Source organism: Crocuta crocuta, unplaced genomic scaffold (assembly GCF_008692635.1).
Source record: "Crocuta crocuta isolate KB4526 unplaced genomic scaffold, BGI_CrCroc_1.0 scaffold36, whole genome shotgun sequence".
Taxonomy (NCBI): Eukaryota; Metazoa; Chordata; class Mammalia; order Carnivora; family Hyaenidae; genus Crocuta; species Crocuta crocuta.
This window is the reverse complement of record NW_027532203.1, coordinates 6,878,531-6,889,400: the sequence shown is the minus strand read 5'-3', so window position 1 is coordinate 6,889,400 and position 10,870 is coordinate 6,878,531. Positions and strand designations below refer to the sequence as shown.

General features: G+C 43.2%; 1 pseudogene; it reads right to left on the bottom strand.

The window, feature by feature from the left end:
• Positions 1-10,228: 10,228 nt before the first annotated feature.
• LOC144242743 (single-stranded DNA-binding protein, mitochondrial pseudogene) lies at positions 10,229-10,665 on the bottom strand (annotated as a pseudogene).
• Between the last annotated feature and the right edge of the window lie 205 nt (positions 10,666-10,870).

Genomic DNA, 10,870 nt, shown 5'->3' with positions numbered 1-10,870 from the left:
CACAGAGCTCTTCCTGTGATGGGACTCTCTGATTGGCTTGGCATGAGTAATACACCTGTCTTTAAAATAACTGGCCCAGGGGTGCCTGGGTGGCTCAGTCAGTTAAACATCTGACTTCGGCTCAGGTCATGATCTCACAGTTGTTGAGTTCAAGCCCCACGTTGCGTCTGTGCTGACAGCTCAGAGCCTGGAGCCCGCTCTGGATTCTGTTATCTCCCTCTCTCACTACCCTTCCCCTGCTCTTGCCCTGTCTCTCTCTCTCTCTCAAAAATAGATAAACATTAAAAAAAAAAATAACCAGCCCAGAATCAACCAAACATAATATGTGGAGCTAAAATTCCAACTGCTGCGCTATACTCAAATGTCATTCGCTTGTTTTATACTTAAAAGTTAAAAAAAAATTTTTAAACATTTTTATTTATTTCTGAGAGAGAGGGAGACAGCGCGAGCAGGGGAGGGTCAGAGAGAGAGGGAGACACAGAATCCAAAACAGGCTCCAGGGTCTGAGCTGGCTGTCAGCAGAGAGCCCGATGAGGGGCTCAAACCCATGAACCGAGAAATTGTGACCTGAGCCAAAGTCAGACCCTTAACTGACTGAGCCACCCAGGTGCCCCGACCTAAAAGTTTTTCTTAATGTTTTTTCGCTTTGGAAAGAGAGACAGAGCGTGAGTGGGAGGGGCTAATTGGGTGATGGGCCTTCAGGAGGGCACTTGTTGGGATGAGCGCTGGGTGTTGTAGGTAAGGGATGAATCGCTGGCTTCTACTCCTGAAACCAATACTACATTGTATGTTAACTAACTTGAATTTAAATTTTAAAAAAATTCAAGCAAAGAAAAAAAAATTTTCATGAATTTAAGAGAATAGAACAGTCTCTCCTCTTATGGGAAGAGAGTCTCTTTACAAAATGGCACTTGCATTTTGGTGTCCACGAAAACCCAGGCAATTTATCTGGTGACTCTACCAATTCATTAGGTCACTGGTCTTGAGTATGTGGTCATCATACATTTGGAGGGCATGCAAAGGCTGTGTGAGGGGAACGCACACGTGGGTAGTTTTAAGGGATGAATTTCCCAATATTCAGTTGGCATATGTATTATTTTCCTAAAATATATCTGCCTGAGAGTTTGCTGTCATGGCCTCTTTTATCCATTTATTATGAACCCTCCCGAGGCTACTGGCCCTGGGGATGAACACCGTGCACATGAAAGCCAAGGGCGGTTGGAAGTATAGGTGAGGCGCTGAGAGAGTGAATGGCTAATGACAGACTGATAAATTCTTTTGCAAATCAAGGAGTTTTCAAGTGGAAGAGACTGTAAGCCTGTGGTTGGCTTTTAATCCGATGACTGTTCAAGTGATGTTTTTAATGATAGACAACTAAAAAAGTAACGTATTTTTCATGGTAAATGGTCAACATAATTTTATCAGGAAGACTGAGAGATTGTTCAAGTAGTTGAGGTACATTTTTATAGACCAATGTCTTCCATTTCTATTTAGTTATTTGAACAAAGTTTTCACAATTGTTTCCAAAATATGAAAATAAGAGTAGCAGTCTATCATTACAGATTTACTAAATAATTGAGAACAAAAACAGTCCCAAACTCAAAACCATCGAACAAAATTGTCCCATTCATCTATTACAAGCTTTATTTTCAATGCATTTTGGTTTTTATTTTATATTTTCTGTTTTATATTTTACTTTATGTTTATTTTATATTTAATGACTTAACAGATGTAATATTCAGGTACTTTGATCAATAGTTTACTGATAACAGCTGTAGAGGGAATTCAATGCAGGGGTCGCCTGGGTGGCTCAGTCAGTTAAGCATCCAACTTTGGGTCATGATCTCATGATTGGTAAATTTGAGCCCTGCATTGGAAACCATTTTCAATTTCAGTTTCAATTTATGTACCTATTTTTGGTATAGACGCATAGGGAAGAAGAACAAAAGATTTGCAGGCCTAAAAATGTTCCAATTAGACTCTAATTCTGTGGGCCACCTGGAAAGGTACAGAGCCTGGGTCTGCCCTGATTTCTCCCTCTCCTCACTGAGGTTTAGGCGCTGGAGGCCGTGGGATGATTGCTATTCTCAGGTTCTGGGAGGTCATCTCCCCAGTGACAACTGGTTATCATTAAACCCTAATTACTTAGCCTACTGTAAGTTGGTCTCCAGCATTTAAAAGAGAACAAAATGAGATTTCATTTTTCTTCTTCAGGAGAACAGGAGGCAAGGCCACACTACAAGGAGCCTGATCTAGGAGTGAGGCGGGAGAGGAGCTGATGTCCTCCACACACCTGCCTCTGTGATCTGATCTCACAGTGGAGAGCACAGGGGTTGGTGTGTGTGTGTGTGTGTGTGTGTGTGTGTGTGTGTGTGTGTGTGATTTGTTTCACAAAGTCATTCAGGGCCACATCAGATAGAGGTTCTGATTCACAAGAATGAGATACATAGCCTTTTCCAGGTAATTATGCTTAAAAGTCCTTTTCCGTATATATACATTGTATTCTCTATGCACAGCAAAGTAAAGGACACTGTCACAACGCAGAAAAATATAAAGTAAAAGTAGCCAAATGTAAAACAAAACTCTGTCTTGGAGTGGATGGAAATGAAACCTAGCCAACTTCAATCTCATGTGGTTACACTGTACCTGTTATAACCTAAGTGACTTAATGGGTGACATCCAAGTTCTGCCCCAGAGGTTAGCATCCACCTTGCAGATGGGGCTAGAGACAGAGGAGCATTTGTGGGCAGTTTGGATAGGCCACTCCTGAGAGAAGGAGACCATCACTCTGCTCAAATTCCATGACTAGATCTCGGAATGGCCACATCATATGTTAAGGGGGGCTGTTATATGTTTTACCTGTGTCTATTCCTGGGTGTCCTAGAAGAAGACAACTCTGGTTGTCCCCATAGCTTGCTGTATCTGCCGTCCTGCGGTAGAAGGTTTGGGGAAAGCTGAGAAGGTTGAAAATAGCCACTGGAGCGTGAGAGGAGCAGCTGGCCAGGAACACATCAATGTCAAGTTCCAATCTGTGGGGTGGTGAGCTTCCCTCCAGCAGCTCACAGCAACAGGCAGAGAGTTGGTTAGATCCATCTTGGGGCTTAGGGGGATAGACAGAGGTGCAAGGGAACGGGGGTTGTGGTGGTGAAGATCTTGGTAGGAAGGAATCAGAGGTGAGGAACCAGCACACATTCCATGGATTCCATGGAAGAGAGCCCACGTGCCTGGTGGGTAGGAAAGGGACGACTCAAGTACCTGGAGGTCTTTAAAAAAATTTTTTTTTTGTTTATTTATCTATTTCGAGAGAGAGAGAGAGAGCGAGCGAGCGAGCCCAAACAGGGGAAGGGCAGAGAGAGAGGGAGAGAGAATCCTAAGCAGGCTCTGCCCTGTCAGAGTGGGGCTTGAATCCACCAACTGTGAGATAATGACTTGCACCAAAATCAAGAGTCGAGGCTTAACCCGACTGAGCCACCCAGGTGCTCCATCAAGTACCTGGAGGTCTTGATGAAATTGGAGAGAGATGTCATGGAGGAAAGGGATTTAAAGCAGGGAGGGAGAGCTTGCCGTCCAAAAAGGATATGCTGGGGCGCCCGGGTGGCTCAGTCGGTTGAGTGTTCAACTCTTGGTTTCATTCAGGTCATGATCTCGAGGTTCATGGGTTTAAGCCCCACGTTGGACTCTGTGCTGGTAATGCGGGGCCTGCTTAGGATTCTCTCTTTTCCTCTCTCTCTCTGCCTCTCCCCCACTCATGCTCTCTTTCTCTCTCTCTCTATCTCAAAATAGGTAAACTTAAAAAGAACACACACAAAAAGAATATGTTATGGACTAAATGTGTGTCCCACCCCCAATTTATACATCGAAACCCAAAAATCCTATCCTGTGATGCCATAACATTAGGATGTGGGGTCTTTAAGACCTGGTCAGGCCCAGAAGGTGGAGCCCTCATGCATAGGATTCATACCCTCATAAGAGTCCCAAGAGAGTCTGCTTCTCTCTCCATCTCTCCCTCTCTCCATCCCTTTCCCTCTCCCTCTCCCCGTCCTCCTTTCCCTTCTTCTCCTCCCCCCACCCCCGCAACCCCCGGCCTTCCCGCAGCTCTGAAGAGGGCACTCACCAGAACCCAACCATGCCGGCAGTCTGATGTCTGACTTCCAGCGTCAGAATGGTGAGAAATAAGTCTTTTATTCATAAGGCCCCCAGTCCATGCTGCTTTGCGGTAGCAGCCAGCAGCCAGAATGAACTAAGCAGCATGGTGGAATGTCTGGTTTTGGAGCTGGGACAGCCTTGGACAGACCTGAGATGCAATATGTAGCCAAGGGAGTTTGGGGTGAGGGGTGGGGGGTTGCATCTTTTTCTTCTTTGTTTCCCCAGAGACCACCCACTGGGGTGCTGGGTCCCAAGGCCTACCTGCCATGTTGGCCATCAGCAGGTTGAATGGTTTGATTGAAAAGCAGTTAAAAATAATTAGGAAGTAGATTTCTTTTGTAAAATATTAAAAAATCAGTGTGCAGGGATGTGGTTTGTATAACATGAGAAAAATGTTAAGATACATAGCCTTTTTAAGGTAATTATGTTTATGGGTCCTTTTCTGTATATATACATTGTATTCTATAGAAATAACATAGTGAAGATTACCATGATACTGCTCTGATATCAATTTAGCAAAATGTAAAACTAAACTCTGTCTTGGGGGTGGTTAGAAATGAAACTCAGCCAACTCCAGCCTCGTGTGGTTACCTTGTACCTGTTACAACCCACCTAGGTTACAGCGAATGGCAAATGAAAAATAAGGACAACGGTTTTAATGTATGATACGTTCTGTTATGGTATTAGATAGTATTATTGGCATCCTGATACAGAAATGAGGGGCTTAGGGGGCCTAATTGGAAATAGGTAATCATTTATACTCTAAAGATTAAGAAATACATGTATACTTTAGCTAAAGTTGGTCAAGTCTCCTGTTTTTCTTTTCTATAAAGCCTTCTAGGTGTCAGGCAGGGAGACTTTCCAGGTAGGAGGATTCCATCCAAGTGGGATCCCTTCCGGGTGCAAACAACTGATGTAATTATCTCAGCTGACATAGGTAAGAAAGGCACCTATTAGGTGGCTATCCATAGAGAGCTTTGCTCTAGAAGGCTCTATACACACTTCGCTGTGCTCTCACTCACTGTATTAAAGAACAGCTTTAAAATAAAATGCAAAAAAAAATTTTCTGTGTTGGCCTCAAATAATCTTTCATCATTTAGGCCACAAACAGAATCCAAGAAGTTGACCACCGAAAGTTTGACGCAAACACCGTGGGACAGGTTGCTTTCCCTTCTGCTTCCTTCTCTACGTGTAATTGCTGGTCCTCAGGGAGACGCTGGAGTTGACCTCATCAGGACTTCTTACGCACACCTGCAGGCAGACTTCTCCTTGCGTGAACTTGAGTTCCTGAGGAATCAGACCTAGAATATTCCCTCCTATTTTATTTATTTATTATTATTATTTTTTAAAATTGTAAGGTTTTATTTATTTATTTTTGAGACAGAGAACATGCCCACGCAAGTAGGGGAGGGGCAGAGAGAGAGAGAGAGAGAGAGAAAGAATCCAAAGCAAGCTCCAGGCTCCAGGCTCTGAGCCGTCAGCACAGAGCCCGACACAGGGTTTGAACTCATGAACCATGAGATCATGACCTGAGTCAATGTCAGATGCTTAACTGACTGAGCCCCCCAGGCTCCCCTCCCTCCTCTTTTAGAGACTAAAACTTCTTTAAGGAACATATTTGGGTCCAAGAGCGTAAAAGGTTAAAGGGTCCATAAAATCCTAAAGTTAAAAATACACAAAATTCCCATTTTTTTACAAAATCAAAAATGTTTTTTTCAAGCCTCAGTCTAAAACCTAGGTTCTTCCAAAAAAAGAGATCTCCAATATACAACTTTTTTCCCCCTTCATATGACCATCATTGTAAATTCAGTCTCTGAACACAAAATCTGTGAGGTTGCCACTCTCCTTACACAGAAAACAGTAAAAGCAGGCTTCCTCAAATCTGTATTTTCACCACATGGCTTTGCTCTCTATCTTAAAAAGATGATGACTATCACCTGTTTTCTATAGTCTTACTTGTTACTTAGTGGAAGCCAACAAGTATTGTGAGATGAAGTCAGGATGACAGCGCATGAGAAAAAACGAAACCCCATTTCGTAACTACAAACGGGGGCTTAAGATGGGAATATGTTCCCAAAGTAAGTCGCGTTTCAAAAGGATGAACAGATGTGATGATTCCCCCACAGCCTGAAGTTTTGTGTTTTTCTCTTTAGCTTAAAAAAAAAAAGAGGAACAAAAAAAGATGTTAAAAAAAAAGAAACAAAGAATAACAGTAACAATCTGCATCATGGTACCCAGAGTGGGGACGACGTTCATGCTTAGATACCATTTCCGTCAGTTGAGCATCAAGGGAAATAACCTGTCTTTAAAAGGATAATTCGGCCTTGTGTCAACTTGTTATTAGCCTCCAAACACAGTGCACATGTTTAGAAACTGTGGCCTCCCAGGGGATATTCGATTATGAAAACAGATTTTTATTATTGGTTCGTGTTCTAGGCTGAATAATTTCCCCTGCAAATTCACATCAGCTGGAACCTCAGAATGTAGCCTTCTTCGGAAATAGGGTGATCAGTAATTAGTTGGGTTCAGACGGGGTCATACGGGCCTGGGTTGGGCCCTAAGTGAAATGACTGGTGTCCTTATAGTAAGACCTAAGGAAGACACAGCCAGGAAGGACGCCAGGTGAGGATGGAGGCAGGTATTGGAGTGATGCTGAGAGCCGCGGGAAGGGAAGAGAGAGGCAGGCAGGGCTCTTCCCCGGAGCCTTTGGAAGGAACACGGCCCCACCGACACCTTGATTTCAGACTTTGGCCTCCAGAACTGTGAGAGAATGAATCGCTGTTGTTTTTTAAGCCCCCCAGTTTGCGGTACTTTGTTACGGCAGCCGTAGGAAAGCATTCTGGCTCGTTGGGTGACATGGGGAGGTGGTAATAACGTCAGTTCTCAGTGTTCCGGCGATTAGCCTGCAGTACAGCCTGAACCAACCTAAGATGTTTCCTGTTGGAAGAGTGAAGGTCATGGGTTCTTTGGTTCAGAGATTACTAAAACAGACCTGATAGACTTTCCTTCAAATAGAGAAATAATTTTCTATTTTATTTTATTTATTTACTTTTTAATGTTTATATCTGAGACAGAAAGAGAGAGAAAGAGAGAGAGAGAGAGGAAGAGGGAGGGGCAGAGAGAGAGGGAGACACAGAATCCGAAGCAGGCCTTAGGCTCTGAGCCGTCAGGATAGAGCCAGATGTGGGGCTCGAACTCTCAAACCATGAGATCATGACCTGAGCTGAGGTCAGACATTTAACCCCCTGAGCCACCCAGGTGCCCCTTTCTGTTTTAAATATAGCTGGTTAGAGGAAATTGAACTCTGCCTAGAAACATCATACATTGCAGTCCCTAAAAATATTACTTTCTATAACTTGATTTTGCATTTTCCTTTACCTCCAAGGTCAGCCTCAGAGATATATCATATTTAATTTTCCTTTTAGCTAACCATCATAAATGATGTTTCTTTGTCCTATGAACGCACTCCAAACCATTCTGTTGCTTATTTACCAAATTTTATAAGGCTATGAATCTTTACTGTGATTTTTTTGAGGCTTAGGCAATACTTTTATATGCAGATAAGCATAATCAGAGCATAGAGATTACTTAAACTAACAAGAGATGATCTGTCTCAATTGGAATGTAAACATAAATTTAATTCATCATTTCGCTAGTGGTTCTTCATAGTACACTCATTGGCTTCCATTCCTTCTTTTTTTTTTTTAATGTTTTTATTTATTTTTGAGAGAGAGAGAGGGAGACAGACAGACAGACAGAGTACTACTGGAGGAGGGGCAGAGAGAGAGGGAGACACAGAATCAGAAGCAGGCTCCAGGCTCTGAACTGCCAGCACGGAGCCCGATGTGGGGCTCGAACTCGTGAACCATGAGATCATGACCTGAGCCGAAGTCTGATGCTTAACCGACTGAGCCACCCAGGTACCTCCCTTCTTTTGTTTCAATATACTATATTGATTTATGAACTTTCTTCTGTCTGTTAATGTAAAAAGGAAGGCATTATGGTCATTTTTACACAGAGGCCTGATGGGTGAAGAACTTCTCAGCATCACATTTTTCCTATCAGCGTATGGGTTTTTCAGTGGGATGACTGCCAGCTCTTCCTTCTGGTCTCAGCCCAAATCTCATCCTTCGGTGCTCTCAGTTTCCATCCTTATCAGGAATAATTCCATGTTCATAAGTACGTGCCCTGAAACATCCAGCCAGCTTGTTCTTGGAAATGGGTCCCCCCTGATGTCAGCTTAGGGAAATAAGGCAGAACGCGAGGCGAGGCCCTGTGCCTGTACCGATTTGCAGCCAAGATGGCAGACGACTGAAGACCATTGGCTAAGTCTGGCCATTAACCTACATAATCACACAAGCATAGATACTCGTCTTCCAGTGACGTTTACCCTGAAGCACAGTGAAGTTTAATCTGGCATCTTGCTTAATGTTTTGACTTTCCTATCCTGTGGTCTGATCTCCTTATAAGCACGGAGTGGCTGCTTGTGTACCCAAATGATCACAAGTTTTGAGAAAAGATTTTGAAAGGTGAGGGAATTACATAAGCTGTGATGCCTAGTTAGATCCACTGAAACTTCACTCTGCCACTGAGGGGAATGCTTATGTTTGCCATGTTCTTGGAAACACAGATAGCTTTCATGGAGACAAATGAAACATGGAAGTTTAAACTTAACGACCAGCTAACACAGGAAATCTATTAGATATACATAGGCAAGATTATAGAATTTGAGAGACTTGTGGTCTCACGTCTATACTTTCTTTAATGGCAGTTCCAACTAGTAGCTGTTAAATATTGGTGATCTAGAGAAAATGAGGAGAAAGCCAGTTGAATTCTTGGAGCCGGTGTCTGGGATAGTATCTATATTATTATTTTTTTCTCTTAAATAGTTTATTGTCAAGTTGGTTTCTATATAACACTCAGTGCTCTTCCCAACAAGTGCCCTCCTCCATGCCCATCACCCCCCTTCCCCTCCCCCCATCAGCCCTCAGTTTGTTCTCAGCATTCAAGAGTCTCTCATGGTTTGCCTCCCTCCCTCTCCCCAACTATTTTTCCCCTTCTTCTTCCCCATGGTCCTCCGTTAAGTTCCTCCTAATCTTCCTATACGTGCAAACATATGGTATCTGTTCTTCTCCGCCTGACTTATTTCTCTCAGCATAACACCCTCAAGGTCCATCCATGTTGCTACACATGGCCAGCTTTCATTCTTTCTCATTGCCATGTAGTATTCCATTGTATAGATAAACCACATCTTCTTGATCCATTCGTCAGTTGATGGGCACTTGGGCTCTTTCCATGATTTGGCTATTGTTGAGAGTGCTGCTATGAACATTGGGGTACATGTGCCCCTATGCTGGGATAGTATCTTTAAACATTGGGGAACTTACTAGTGATTGTCTTAGAGGCAGATGGCCTCAGAGGTCACAAATTCTGTGGACTCTATGAAAGAGAATAGAGGTGAGGGGTCAACATAAAGGCACAACGAAAAGGTAAAACAAAGAGGGGCTACAGACCTCTGGGTTATAAAATACCACCCAACATTTCACTGGACTGGCAATCTTTTCCTATCAATTATCAGGTTCCATCTCTTGGGGACTTTTTCTTTCCTAACTTCCATAGCAAGCAAATTAATTATTTTCTTAGAGCTGGGATGGGGGTTGGTGGTGTTTATGTTTTTAAGAGGGTTCTTAGACTTTTCAAAAAAGGTTTTATTTATTTATTTTTAATATAAAATAATATTTTATTTTTTAATTTTTAAAAGTGTTTTATTTATATCTGAGAGAGAGAGAGACAGAGAGAGAGAGAGACAGCGTGAGCAGGGGAGGGTCAGAGAGAGAGAGACACACAGAATCCGAAACAGGCTCCAGGCTCTGAGTTGGATGTCAGCACAGAGTCCAACGTGGGGCTTGAACCCATGAACTGTGAGATCATGACCTGAGCCGAAGTCAGACGCCCAACTGACTGAGCCACCCAGGTGCCCCTAAAAGAATATTTTAATTCTTGCCCTTAGGAACTATAAAGACTATACATGATTCGAAAACAAGACCATACCAAAAAAATGGCCAAAGAAGAATCCTTCACTCTATGCCTTTTCTTCGGCTTGGTCACTCAGAAATATACTATTACCAGCTACGACAGTAATTCCTTGTCGCCTCACATCGTTTTTATCTGTGTATTCACCATAGTTGACTCTCCCTTCCACATAGATGTGAGACCCCTTTTTCACATACTGATATGCCACGTCTCTGAGGCCTGGTGAGAATACTGATATTCTGGGCTATGTCTTTTGACTGGCATCACCCATTTGGTATACTTCACTCTCCCCTGACCGCTACATCTCATTTGTTGCTAGAGAAAATATTGTGATGGAGTTTTCCCTTCCACCTGTCTCATGACGGGGTCCTGACCCTCAGGAGCTGCACACCAGTTCAGAGATCTTTCAAGAACAAAGCTGCTGGCGATTTCAGACTCACTTCTTACAAACTGATGAAATACCTGTAACACGGGTCTTCGAAACATGTCTTCTATTTGCTTTTCCTACAATCTAGGCTTTGGTCTGCCCCTAGCAAAGAACTCGTGGCTTCCTCCCTCCCTCACCGGACACTCTAGCCTAAACCAAAAGGTTTTATTTTTAAGCAAGTCTCTACGGGGCTTGAACTCACAACCTGGAGATCAAGAGTTGCAGGGGCACCTGGGTGGCTCAACCAACTCTTGGTTTTGGCTC